General features: G+C 43.5%; 1 protein-coding gene across 1 annotated transcript in view; it reads left to right on the top strand.

Annotated features, from left to right (window-relative positions):
• The window catches only part of LOC306926742 (NAD-dependent protein deacylase sirtuin-5, mitochondrial-like), a 28,718-nt gene extending 14,297 nt beyond the window's left edge, over positions 1–14,421 (top strand). Inside the window, exon 10 of the transcript XR_013790425.1 lies at positions 14,412–14,421. The gene's annotated coding sequence lies outside the window, so the exon portion shown is untranslated. The remainder of the gene's footprint in view (positions 1–14,411) is intronic.
• Positions 14,422–14,942: the final 521 nt, after the last annotated feature.

The raw sequence follows: 14,942 nt of genomic DNA, 5'->3' as shown, positions 1-14,942 counted from the left end.
TTAGAGGATTATGATGAGGATATGCAGAAAACCAAAAAACACCATGAGCACAGTGACATATAGTTGCACCTCCCTACTAATACCGGACTGTCTGCAGCCGTGCTGTGGAGACGCTCACCAGCATGGAAGGATGCACACGCCACCTGGCCGCGTAGGCCAGACAGCATGTGGTGGAAAGTAACTTAAGTACTTTTACTCAAGTAGCCTACTATACTACTATACTATGACAAGAGTCAACTGTTGTCTACTCCACTACATGTATTTGACAGCTTTAGTTAATAGTTACTTGGCAGATTTAGATTATTAATAATTGATCCGATTATTAAGCGAAAATCATCAAAAGGTTTTGAAAATAGTAGATCTACAGTAAAAGCTCAAAATCGCATTGTGGCGCTTAACACGCTTGCAGGTTATTTTCGAATAAAAATAGGGCTTATACTTTTAGGGTTTGTACTTTTGCTCTAGTCAAACTTTGAATACAGGACTATCATAACAGAGTATTTCTACATTGTGGTATTGCTACTTTTACTTAAGTAAAAAAGAAGAACAGAGTACTTCTGCCACTGACAGACAGTGCATTATGAGTGAAGAGTTATTATGACACCCCCCACCCCTCCCCCCGCTGTAGCCACGGCCAGCACAAGGTTACAGTAAAACATCTCAATGTCACTGTGTCACCGGCAGCCACTTCTTGGAAAGCGTTTGCCCCCCTCCTGTGCCCTCACCCAACACCATTTTTATTAGGTGTTTTTTATGAGCTGTTTTGTGTGTGTATGTGTGTTTGAATGTGTGCATGCGTGCATGGAATGCATGGCACTCGGCATGGAGCTAATTGACCAAACTGTGTGTCAGCTTTGTTGTGCACAAACATCTGGAAATATCTCAGCCATATTTGTTGAAAATTAACACCTCTGGCCTCATGTTTGCCCTACTGTATTTCTGTAGCTGTTACAGTCGTTAAAAAATGGGAAAATAAGATCCTAACCAACATGTGCATCTCCTCAGCACAAATATATATATCTGCAGAAACGGGTAGACGGGTGTGTAAATAGCAGGTGACAGCACAGGGCCTTTTTTGTCCCATTTTGATCACTGCGGATGCTCATCGACCGTGCCGCGTCAGGGACTCGTTCACCTAATGGACCACATCGTGCCCTTGAATGTCGAGGGCAATGTTTGAAATATGCATGCGCTTGTGTGTCTAGTAAGGCACTTGTAGACAGAAACCCCAATAAGAGGATCAATTTCACTTTCTCGTAGAAACCGGAGCGTCCTGATTTATTCATTCGTCTAGGCCAGGGGTGCCCACACTTTTTTGACTTGAGAGCTACTTTCAAAATGACCAGCTCAAAAAAATCTATCCACCAAAATAATTATATTATACCATTGCTGAAAATAGTTTAAATATGTACATGAGGGGGCTTTGGAATAGCGGAGCTGGCGTTACCTATAAGACAAACGCACTTGGAATGGGAAATAGAGCTGGAGAAATGGACTATAGTAGGGTTTTTTGTATTTAATTTGTAATGCTACCGACATTTTTGTGCACAGCAACACTTGAAAACAATATATTGCGTAGTCAGTTTGAACTGACGTCACCAAGTGGCAGATGCCAAAAATATTTTATTTTTATTAAATATTCTTTAGGGTCATGTGATCTACCTGTACAGCCTTTCTTTTGGGCACCCCTGGTCTAGGCATACCGTGAAAGTGTATTATTGTTTATTCCGCTGACAGGCTGACAGACCGTCCCCCGCACCCCTTCCACTCACGATTCTTAACTTTAAACTTCAGAGAGTAAAGTTGGTGAGAGCACCTGCATGCTTGGTACTGTATGTGATTGGCTGTGTTTACTGTACTTGTGTTGTCATGCAAGCCTTGTGGTACTGTTGATAGTCATCATCACAAAAGAGTTATTGCAAAAGTGTAAGCACTGGATGCTCCGATCAGGTTTTTTGGGACCGATCCCGATCACCGATTGTTTTTCTTATGATCGGCCGATACCAATACCGATCTTGTGCGTAAAGGGATTATGTCAAAACCCACGTGCTGTTCCTGTGTGTGGGGAGGAAGGAGAAAATGTTTAGGCCTGTCACAAAGATGAAAAATTATATTATACTACATTTATACCACTTAAATGGTGTAAAAGATCAGTTTCTCCAGTAAATTGTCGATCACCGATCACAGTGAATATCGGCCGATTATTGGACCATCTCTAAGCACTAGTTTTACAGACTAGTTTTAGAACAGTTGGTGGTGGTTCTCATTGTAGCTCGCCTCACGCTGACAACTAATTTAGACCTATAAGACAATGGTAATGGTCAATTATTAGGAGTAATGATACATTTTAACAGTGATATGATACGCATCACGATACATGGTTGACACAGTACGATACATTTGGTTCTTTCACGATACGATTCGATACAATTAAATCGATATTCGAGCCTGGAAATGCCAAAACGTGCGCACCCGCGTTTTTCATGCCTGGAAATGCCAAAACGCGCGCATGCGTGTTTTTCATGGCTGGAAATGCCAAAATGCGCGCATGCGCGTTTTTCATGCCTGGAAATGCCAAAACGCGCGCATGCGTGTCTTTCATGGCTGGAAATGCCAAAACGCGCGCATGTGCGTTTTTCATGCCTGGAAATGCCAAAACTATTTAGCAAAGAAATTAAATCTGTGAAACGTGTGGATAATGCAGGTTTTTTAATGGATACAAATAAACAGTGATTCTCTGACAAATACATTATTTTATTTGAACACATATGGACAAACCCGCACATTGATATGAACACAGAATACACATTTATCGATAGACCACGTGTAGTGATATGGAATGGAAAAGTAATTAAACCCCTCTTTTTTCTTTTTAAGATGGCTAAATACAGCACACAAGTAGACTTTAGTATCGATACAATAATTATTTCCCTTGCAAAACGATTTGATTATGTTGCTGTTTACATATCAATATAATTCCATTGTTGAAATTAAAATTGATGTATCGATGCAGGTATCGATGCAGTTATTGTATCATTCCATCCCTATCAATTATCTTATTGGAAGAACAGAAAGTGGCGTCAGTCCCCAAGACCAGAGTTGAAAACCTGAATTAAGTTTAAAGTTGTTTAATGTTTGTGCACATGCAACAAAATATATCTGCACTGTAGCTTATACTGTTACCACCACCAGTGACGCAAGCACGCACGCACGCACGCACGCACGCACGCACGCACGCACGCACGCACGCACGCACGCACGCACGCACGCACACACACACACACACACACACACACACACTCATTATTTACTGGCTCCACCAAGTTGAGTACTAATGTGTTGCTGTGGGAACTATGCTATGTGGAGCTCTTCAGCAGATGGCAGCCTACAGCTCTGCTATGTACTGTCTGTACCTTTATCTCACACCATTTCTGACATGTGGAAAGGGTGTGCATGCGTGCGTGTGTGCGTGCGTGCATGCGTGTGTACGTGTGTGTGTGCATGTGCGGTTGTTGCATTTGATATTTTTTTAAATATTTGTACTGGGGTATATATGGTGTTAGTATAGATGTGTCTATACACTGTTGAGTGCGTTTTAAAAAAGATATTTGAATCCTGAAAAGTAACAGTTTTGGACATAAGGTTTCCACCAGACAGAGATGATATAGTATATACGTAGTATATTTTCAGCAAGGCTTCGTAAAACAGTGGTCATCTCACTGTTCAATTACCACAGCGGTTCTCAACCTTTTTGATCTCTGGATGGATGGACCACTTCAGGATGTCTGCATTGTTGGCTCTGGTGTCTCATCTTCACATGACAATACCTCATTGATTCTCAATATGGGGTTCAGGTCAGGCGAGTTGACTGGCCAATCAAGCACAGTGATACCATGGTCAGCAAACCAGTTAGGCCTACTAGTTGTAGCAGCACCATGGTACCAAGCCAAAATCAGCATTTCCATTATGCCATGAAACGGTCTGTGGACCACTGGTTGAGAAAGACCGAATTACCGGCCCTTGCCTCCCTCAGAAAGGTGCATTTATTGTAGATGTCTTCTCCCTTGCAATTCCATACAAAATGCCTAGACTATTTAGTCTATAATTGGCAGACATCTGTTCAGTAAAATGATGATGTTTTCACAATGACCAGCATTTGCCCAAGTCACACACCCATAGGAACGAATTGAAGGAACAACCGAAGGAACGTGAAGGAACAATACACCACAATCTATTACTGACAGAGGTGGACAAAGATCTTTAGCCTATATTAGACTAATTAACTCAACAGTTGTAATCAATCACGTCAGACTCAGTGATTATAGCAATAAGATATTTATGGTGGACCTGTGAAGACCTCCAGTGTGTTTGTTATACTGTAGGCTGCACTGAGTTCATGTTTAACAAGCTTTGCAGGCTCAGGTGCTGACTAATCTACTGGTAATGAGGCTCACAGTGCTCTGTGTGTGTGTGTGTGTGTGTGTGTGTGTGTGTGTGTGTGTGTGTGTGCGTGTGTGCGTGCGTGTGTGCGTGTGTGCGTGCGTGCGTGCGTGCGTGCGTGTGCGTGCGTGCACATGCACATGTTTTCCCACTCTGCCTGTTTGTCTTTGCTTTGCCTGCCCCCATCCAGTGGCCATTCCACTGTCTTTTCCATTCCTGCCGAAAACACCTCTATTCTTATCTTCCATTGAACCTCCTCTTCTTTTAACAAGTGTGTGTGTGTGTGTGTGTGTGTGTGTGTGTGTGTGTGTGTGTGTGTGTGTGTGTGTGTGTGTGTGTGTGTGTGTGTGTGTGTGTGTGTGTGTGTGTGTGTGTGTGTGTGTGTGTGTGTGTGTGTGTGTGTGGACTGGACTCTGTGATAGAACCAATTTCCCTCTATGGTTGTGAGATCTGGGGACCATTAGCAAACCAAAAATGCCTCAAATCATCCAATTGCCATCCAAGCCGTAAGAAGAAATGGCCTTTTCACATTGGCTTATTATAGCGCCACCAGGAGGCCACAACCTGACCTGCCCTGGTGGAGACCTGTGCATCCTTCTTTCTCTGACTTTGTCTGTGACCCGTGGTAGGTCCCCATAGAGGTCCACATTTCTGATGCGGTCCGTCCATGTGACACCTAGTACCATTCTCTTGTGTAGACTCCATCCAGGGCTTTTTCCTATTGTACTGTGAAGGTCCATGTCTCGGCTATGCAGACTATATGCATCCACTGCACATAAAATGAGCTACATGTTCTCACCATCTGCATGCCCACTGTACCAAGACATCAGAGACACATACTTCCCACAGATTACAATCACCCACGGAGATTTTGAAAACATGAGTAATGACAAAAAACTCCCTGCTGCACGAGGTACAACAATGCGCAAACACAGCAGCACGATCTGTGAGCTGCTGTTATATAGGAAAAGGATATCAAATGGAACACAACCACCCTAATTGTGTGTGAGTGTGTGTGTGTGTGTGTGTGTGTGTGTGCGTTCGTGCGTGCGTGCGTGCGTGCGTGCGTGCGTGCGTGCGTGCGTGCGTGCGTGCGTGTGTGCCTGTTTGTGTGTGTGTGTGTGTGTGTGTGTGTGTGTGTGTTTGTGTGTTGTGGAAAGGCTTAAATGAATTAAGATGACTGGGACTGGTGCTCTGCCCAATCGGCCCAGATTGGGCTTTAGGAGTGAAAATCCTCAAGGGGACGCACTAATCCCTGACGTTTTGGAGCAATTTATTTATTCCATAAGCAAAGCTTTCTCCCTCACTCCCTCCTTCCTTCCCTCTCTCACATGCACACTCCCTCTCCTGCTTCTATTTATAGCTCTCTCTTAAGCTTCCTTGCGTGCCACTGTTTACATTTAGAATCCCCCCGTTTCCCTTAGCCAGCCACTGGCCCAAAGAATTAACAGCAGGTAATCTTCATTGACTGGCGTCCTGGGATAAAAGGCATGCTGGAGATAGGTAGATAGAGAGCTTTAAGGAGTGCGAGGTGGACAGAGGTAGAGGGGAGCAGGCAGGGTTGGAGAGACGGCGGGGGAGATGAAGGCGCGGGTAAAAAGGGAGATTTGAAGTGAAAGATCGATCCTAATGTGTATTCCAGACGGCTATAGGCGAGCTGTCTGCATTTCGTTTTCGGAAGACAGATGGATGGTGGTGATGGAGAGATGGCAGGCAGGATGCAGCAGTGGAGCATGCGGAAGGGGGTTTGATGTTGACTTGACCTCTCTCTATGTTGGACGTACAGGGGCCGGTTTGAGGTTTGAGGCACGGAAAATAGCAGATTGGCTGTTGTATGATGAAGTATATGCGGGTATGGCAAGCCCACAGAAGGGCTGGCCAGAGCTGGGACTGCAGGCGGGCCAGTGCATTTAACACGATGAAACCCTGTGCAGCTGGGGTTTAACATTGAGCACTTTGCATTTTGCATTTTGGACACCAAATTTTGGTGTCCAAAAGTAGTAGTCCGTTCTTCCGGGTGCTTCAAAACGCAACTTCCATCTAAATGAATAGCAGGGGGCGGGCCAGTCCGCCCTTTATCCTTTAAAACTCTAGGGGTATGGTAGCCTCGGTCCCAGGCTTACTTATCTGCAAAAAGAAAAGCCTGGTCACAACGTTATCAGCAAGCTATCAGCGGATGTATCCTCCGGAACATCCATCAGATGTATTTCCCCCGGATACGATATTTTCCCGACCAATCACAACACTTGTTTCATTCGCGGAGAATGTAAACTGAGCATCAACGTAATTTCCTTGGGCGATACTTCCGCTAAAATCCCGCAAATTCCGCCCAAACAATTAATGATAGTCTTTACAGCGTAGGTCTTGGCCAGGGTGGGGGTATGGTCACACATGCATGACTGAAGGGGAGTAGCCAAACCGTCGTGCAACCGGGGTGGCACGACCCTTTCACACACAGAATGGAAGGGAACGGGACTCTCAGTCATGCATGTCATACCATTGGGACACCGTCACCAGTCCGTCACAGTCCAAATGAAAACAAGTAGCCAACATTCCAACACGCTGCATCCGAAATATCCACCCCCTTCGCTCACATAGAATATATATGATGATCATACCCTAAATCATTGGTTCTCAAGCATCTCAGCTCAGCCCCGCAGCCAAGAAGTGTTGCAGAAGCAAGCCAGCAGCTAACATTTAGGTCAGCTAATGCTAATCATCAGTGAAAGAACAGGGCAGATAGACACAACTGGGGTTAGAGTACCGCAGCCGGTAACACAAACCATTTTAGTACCGAAGAATTGATAAATTGCTTGGTCCCTCTGGGGGGATGGTTCAGTGTCGTCTTGTTAGATGTGTGAAGCATAACAGCGGCGATTTAAATTAGTTATGTGTGTTAATGCGATGGAGCACACGAGTCGTCTCCTGCATATTTTGCAGTTGGATGTGGCACGCTTCCGCCTTCCTGCATGGCCTGCATGTGTCAATAACTCATTAAGGTACAGGCTCCACAGCTGGTCTACGTGTGTTCATGTAGGCTAGGCTAAGTATGCATGTGAAACAGAATACATGTATGGAGGATGTATGCATCTATGCATGTAACATGTACAGGCAGTCTTGGCGATCCCACTGTATCATGGAGTGATTCTAATGTCAAAGGGGAGATGATCCGTATCTTCAGGGTGCTATATATAGTATATTGGATGGTCTTCGGAGCTGCTCCTCAGCCTTCTTGCATTTAGCCCCCCCACACTCATTAGCTCACCCCCAGCCAGCTGAGTGCTGTGATCTGCAAACATTGATTAAAATCAATAATTCACACCACCCCTTTAATATTTGATGTGTGCCGCTATAATCTGTCTGGGATAACTGTCAGTGTAAATCGTGACATACGTACACGCACGCACGCACGCACGCACACTGCACAGCTCAACTCAGCTCAGCTGCCAGATGAAACAATCTGTGTGTGTGTGTGTGTGTGTGTGTGTGTGTGTGTGTGTGTGTGTGTGTGTGTGTGTGTGTGTGTGTGTGTGTGTGTGTGTGTGTGTGTGTGTGTGTGTGTGTGTGTGTGTGTGTGTGTGTGTGTGTGTGTGTGTGTGTGTGTGTGTGTGTGTGTGTGTGCGCGCGTCTGTCACTCTCCACCAGTGCTTTTGGAGTGCCTGAGCAAAATCATGACTTATCCTCTGCATTGCACAAGACACACCGTTGTACAATGGAGCATAGGCGGGGCTGAAGTGTCTTGGCAGTTGGCACAGAGATGCTGTTGAATATTAGATGTCAGGTCGACCCTGTCCGGGCCAGTACAGAGACACTGCTAGGGTTTCTCTGTCTTTCAAACCACTTCTTGCATTGAGTGGACTGGTCCACCTGCTGCTGTCAGTGCTGTGCCAGCGGTAAATAATGGAACCGCTGAACCGAGCTTGGGAGAGCAGCCATGCGCTAGACAATTATGTCAAAAACAAATAAATGAAAAAGACCAGCATGATACAACTAGAAGTACAATATGAGCATTGCATGTGTCCTTCCTTAATTACAGCCAACTAAACTAAAACCCATACCTAACCAGCATGGTTTGTCTGCTGAAGGCTGCAATACTGTATGAATGAATTCTTATTGTTGTCCCAAGACCCATCTTTTAGTGACCGCCATAAGAGAAGATTTGTCAACATTATTTTGTCAGATTAACTGCTCGATTGGTACAGTAGGCTACTATACATTCTTTAAAAAGAAAACTAATTTTGTAAAGAAACCTAATTGTATTTTTGCATGATTGCCTGGGTGTCTTGAGTACTGAGTGTCTATTTCTTTGTCTGTAAATAGATGTGCTATTTTCACTTGCCAAAAATAGCACAGCTATACAAGCTCATAACACATCTCATATAATTGAAGAAATATTGCTTCTCATGTCACATGAGAACCCACCCCAGTCTGGTCCAATCATGACCCTTTTTGTGATCAGAAGCTCTAGTTTAGAGCCAAGGGAGTGTGGGGGTGCGATACCTGCCACCTGCGGCTCCCCACCTTGGAAACGTCTGACGAATTGGATCATTTATTCTAAGCCAATGGAGACCACTGTCAGATTGTAGCCTACAATTTCTACAGCACTCAAAAGTGAGAAGAAGAAAGGTCTATCTTGCCACATATATGACTGGATTATCAAGATTGTGCTGGTCCACGTTTTTATAAAATGTTGGCAAAGAAAAGAAAAGAACAGCATGGGATCCAAGGCACTCTGTTCCAGTGAAGTGAAAAAGCTTTTATTGTATGTTTTTAAGGCATAGCAAAGATCATTACAAAAAAGGTAACAACGTTAGCTGGGTTCAGGGACATGGTCCGCTCTGGAAGGCTGAGCAAAAAGAGACCTGGTCTCTTTACAATTTTACATTTAAAGATTGTATTTATCTCTTTGGAAATAGAGGACCAGAATTTGGAAATTGTCAAACAGTCAGAATATAGGTACCTGTTTTGTCTTTGCATTTAGAGCATAATGGAGATCTTGAAGGGTCAAACTTGTTCAGCATGTATGGCGTCCTGTGTTGTCTATGCAAAAGTTTGTACTAAGTCTATTACAGCAGAATGTACTACTGCAGGAAAGAATGCTCGCCTTCCAGTCTGCCATTTGGTAGTGAGTTCTAAAGTCCCCTTCCCAGGATGATATTACTTTATCTATGTTATGCTTATTCCAAGTATCCATAAACTGATAGAAGTGGGAAATAAAGCCTCTAGGCTTTGTGAATTGGGTGAGACATTTATAGTGGGCTTTTAACTGGTTTGTCTGGGGAGAACTTAATGCTGGTTTGTATAAAGTGACGTACTTCATGTAAAAAGGCAAAGAAGTGATTATTGGGTGTCAAAACGAGATTGAACCTGTGCGAATGACATGAGCCCTTCCTCAATGAAGAGGTCACCTATAGTCTTAATTCCCTTTGTAAACCAATGGCTAAAAATACTATTATTGATACCTGGTGGAAAGGACTTATTGTTGATTATAGGAGTCAGGGAGGAGGAGAATTCCTTCCTCCTTATGGAGGTGGACATTTCTCTCCAGGCCCTTACTGTATTGTAAATAAAATATGTTTTAATACTTGATGCTGGCTTCCCACTGTCCGTTAACAGACTCAACAAGTTTGCAGGTGAACAACACCACTCATCTATGTGATCCCATGCTCCGCTAATATGATCATTTACCCATTCATGGAAGGTCTGACAGACATTTTTTGTTCAAAGTGGGAAATTTGGTATATAGTTTTCTTTATTGGCCTAAAATATTGTCTATATACATACTCATGAATGGCGAGGTGATGTCAGAACACCATTGTGATCTCAGAACATCATTATGATGTCAGAATAGGCCAGCTCCATATGGAGCAAAACAAAACAAAACACAAAACTAAACTAAAAACAAACATTAAACCTGTATATAAAAAAACATTATGCTTTAAGTAGCATGTGGCGTGTCAAACTAGGGGGTTTAGCCCAAGGAGTGTTTTTTTGTGTAAAAGCTAATGCTTGGAATGGATTCAGAATCATGAAAACCCCCTAGTTTGACACGTTCACATGCTACTTAAAAACATAATGAAAATTATAAAATGTTATCTTATGTTATTAATGGTATGGTCACATATAACCCCCTATAAAAGAAATTGCTCAATTAATGATGACAGCCAGTCAGCAGGTGGATTCATGAATGTATACGTATATAGACAATAAAAACAAAAACGATATACCAAATTTCCCACTCCACACCCCCGGCTGCCGGACTAGACCTCATTTCCAGTCCTCAAACACAGCCAGTCAACAGCAACACCACTCCAAATCCAAAAAAAGAGTCATTTATTGACAAAAACATTACCATGTGACAAAACATGGTAAGTTATCAAAATATATATTAGTTCAGTGACAATGATGAATGGGTCAGAAGCTGTGTTCATGTTCTCTTGTCCATCGGAATTATAGACTCACAAGAGTCACAATTTATTTCTGCTGGCCACCTACATTACACGGGAAGTAAAACAGAGACGCACTCTTCTATTGTTTGTCTTTGGGCCGAGCTAATCAGTAGTAATCAGGGTTATGTTCTTTCTGGTTCCCAGCTTAGCTCAGTTCACTATAACAGTTGTTGGTGTCTCAATGGTCATGCTTATTAACTACTTTCAACCTGGCGTCCCTATTTTTGGTCATGCCATAAGAACATTTTTCAAAACAAATAAAACAAAAATACTGAAAATAGCTCTACAAGCTCACAATGCTTCACGTTTTTGGCAAAGACAAATAGGTGTAGACTGTAAAGAGGTATACAAAGGTGTAGAGGAAAAAAGACGAGGCCAAGGGAATGATATACGTACGCCATTGAGGGTCCCCGGTCAACAATAGGGTAGGCCTATAGTAGATGCAGTAATCAGCACAGAGGTTGACAATGTCATCATCTATCTATACAGCTCTGGGGGAATTTGCGTTGCTTTGAATTCCCTGTGCACCCAGGTCTGGACGGTAACAATAATGGATTCCTATACTGCTCATTAGGAAGGCAAGTAGGATCATAGAAATTGAGCAGTTGTCACTGGCCCACAGTGGCCCGACTCTCTAATTACCTTATTTTAAACAAGGTTCTCTGCATTCTAAATGACTTTACTAACCCCCTGCACCAAACATTTCAAATGAGACAGAGGCAGAATGCTGCAGTGGAAAATGATAGCAACCAGCTGCTAGGTTTAATTAAGCAATATTACACAAGATGCTGTGCTTTACCGTCATTAATGGCACGCCTGTTACTGCAGGAACGAGCCGATAGTTCCGTAAGCAGTGCAGAAGTGCACCTCCAAGCATACACAATGCATGCAACACGTGAAAGAATGCGCGCCTCAGAAAACACTACATAGATTTTAGAAATAGATTTAATTGTTTTCATAACATTAGCATCAGTGCTAAGTTTCATAAACAGCTAGGTACACTGCATAGTTACTTTTAACTTGGGAAAACCCTGCCTCGCTAAAGTGTTTATCTTCCACTGACTGCAGCAGCCCTGTGGAGATTGATTGATTGATTGATTGAAGTATTTATTAACAGTTTGCAGAATGGGTACATTTCACATGAAAGCACAATTCAATACAATGACTGTTACACTTACAGGGGCACTCTAATCAATTATTGACCTTTTACCAACCTTGAAACATACCTTAGTTACATCACCAAGAATGGTGGTCCCTTATTGGCCAAGGTTTTCCATCAACATACCGACAGACATACCGACAGACGATTTGCTCAGACACATATAACGTAAATTCTCCATTCATTGTCAATGGCATTTAATGTTTGTGTTAAGACAGAATCTACACTATAGCTGTTTATAGGAGGGGCTAGCGCCCCTCAAAAACAGGAAATCATGTAAGGAGGTAAAAAGGGAAAAGAAATACAGTAAGGGGGAAAGGGGCTGGGGGAATCCAGATTTTACGGGGGCCAGTCAAGGGATTCGCATGTCTTAATGACCGTTGGTACCGTTCCACATTTTGGTGGCATAGGAGAGAAATTAATTTAGTCCCTTGTTTACTACAGTACTGTACTGTACTGTACTGTACTGTACTGTACTGTACTGTACTGTACTGTACTGTACTGTACTGTACTGTACTGTACTGTACTGTACTGTAGTATTCATTGCTGATGCAGTGGTCAAAGGGTGTGTGTGTCTGTGTGTTGCCGTACTGAAGTGGACATACAACATGGAGACACACATTGCTGTACTGTACATTGGAGTGGTTAGGCACCGCAAAAAAAGGAAAAATAAAATAAAATAAAAAGGGGGGGCTAAAACATTGATGATAATGACGCTCCACCAGTTCAGGAAGTAGCCAGCCAAAGTATTGTGTAATAAGGCAGTGTTCTGCTTACTGTACATGGAGGAAGTACAGTAAAGCTGTTATGTAAAGTGGTTATTATAATACAGAGAATACGGAAGAAGATTTGTGGAAAATGTGGAATTATTTGGAGCATGCATGTGCGAGGAGATCCCGGTCTAACGCTCCAAGTCCAAACACCATGAGAGCTGTTGTAATTATAGCTGCAAGATACTCAGCCAAGAGGAGAGTAACATGTATGAGGGAATCCTCAGCCAAGAGGAGCGGCTCGATGGAGTCGAACCCACGGCACACTGCCAGACTGGATTACCAGCCAAGGTGCCTGGACCACTGAGCCATGGCCCAGGCCATGACAAATAGTTTTTAATAAAAATACAAATCCGTTGAACCACATGCAGGTCAGGACATACAAGGTCTTTGCCCGACAGCGACCGAAACCATTAACCATTCACTTGGGAGAAATCCTGTTCTCTGTCGCACCAGAATGACCCTAATCTTACTTTGTGGTCCACAGTGGCTCAGGGAGCACATCTTTATCCGCTCCTAAAAGCAGCGGCACGGAAGAAAATCATTATGGCTTGGACCACCTCGTCCCACCGGGGGATAGAATAGTTGCCATTTTCCCAAAGTAGAGCCAAGTACCATTTGGCGGGTGTGGCTGGGAGACATTGGTGGCTAGGATAACAGACCCCACCCCCATCTCTGCAACAACGCCTCTTCAAACAATGCGTTTTTTTGATGAATGTTCAACCACTTCCAACCCTAAGGTCCCTATTTTGGGCATGTCATTATAGGCAAAGTCTTTCACAGATTTCCAATTTGTGCATTTAAGTTTTTTCAAAAAGAACGAAAATAGCAGGTCCACGTCTTGCTATTTTCACTATTTGTGAAACAGGGCTTAAGGGAACAGCGTGATCTTTCATCAGTCTTGCGCGTGCATACATACTGTATTTCAGTTGAATATGCTGCCCTGCTGCTGCAGGATTCATCTGGAATTCTATTCGCTGAGGATCGTATACATCTTTTAATCGTGTTGATGTATAATTCTCTCACATGCATGCACACCACAGAATGACAATCTGTTTTTTTTTTTTTTTTTGTTTCTGCCTTTTGCTTTTTGAAAGATTCAACTGGCGGCTAATGAAAGGATTCTGAAAATGAATGAATGTGTGTGTGTGTGTGTGTGTGTGTGTGTGTGTGTGTGTGTGTGTGTGTGTGTGTGTGTGTGTGTGTGTGTGTGTGCGTGCGTGCGTGCGTGCGTGCGTGCGTGCGTGCGTGCGTGCGTGGAGGGGCGCATGGAATCTGGAGGCCCGTTTCATGACCAAATGAGGCCCCCATAATTATTCTGTTGATACAGGCGTATTGACACATAGTTTTGACTGTTCAATATCGCTCGCAGCCATTACTTTCGACAATTACGCAGCAACAACACCTCTCCTCATCCTGTCGTCCCTTCACAATAAAGTGTCTACCATTTACCTCTCAATGCTGCACATTTTACCCAGGTTATTAACAGGAAATAGGTGTAACTTTAACATCGTGGGAGAAAGCAAGGCAGCGAGTGAGAGACAGAGAGAGAGGGCCAAGGGTGGTGGGGGTTGAATGACGTCTGGCGGTCAGTCTTAGCTCGGAGGCCCCCCTGAGGGTGGAGGCCTGTTTCAATTGAATGCCTGCGTGCATCAGGTAGGCAGGCAGGCATGCACGTACAGGTCTACAGAACCCTAATTCTATAATTCTAACCACATGCACTCCAGCATGAAGCATCCCTATTCTGGGTATGTCTAGGCTAATCATAATCAGCAGAAATATGTGAACATGCTGATCTACAAGGACATAAAGATAATTAGCGTAGAGGGGAAAAAGAAGGAGCTATGGAACCCTAGGGGACCTCGGTTAACTAAGAATATATGCTCTCTTTTGCAAGGACGCCCTGGGTGCACATACAAAACGAAAAACAAACACAATTTTAATAAGGTGTAATATAGTGATGTCCAGTTTCAGAGAGTCCTGGAGTTTATTCCATTTGTCTGGGGCATAAAAGATGAAAGCAGTCGACTGTGGAGTGTCAAGTGTGATGTATATCTGTGATCCTGTGATTTTTGTATTAAAAAGCGAAGATAAATACGGGCTTGCCACACAGGGCCTTGTAAA

This window comes from Electrona antarctica, assembly GCF_951216825.1.
Source record: "Electrona antarctica genome assembly, chromosome: 7".
NCBI classification, from domain to species: domain Eukaryota; kingdom Metazoa; phylum Chordata; class Actinopteri; order Myctophiformes; family Myctophidae; genus Electrona; species Electrona antarctica.
This window is presented reverse-complemented; position numbering and strand designations above follow the sequence as displayed.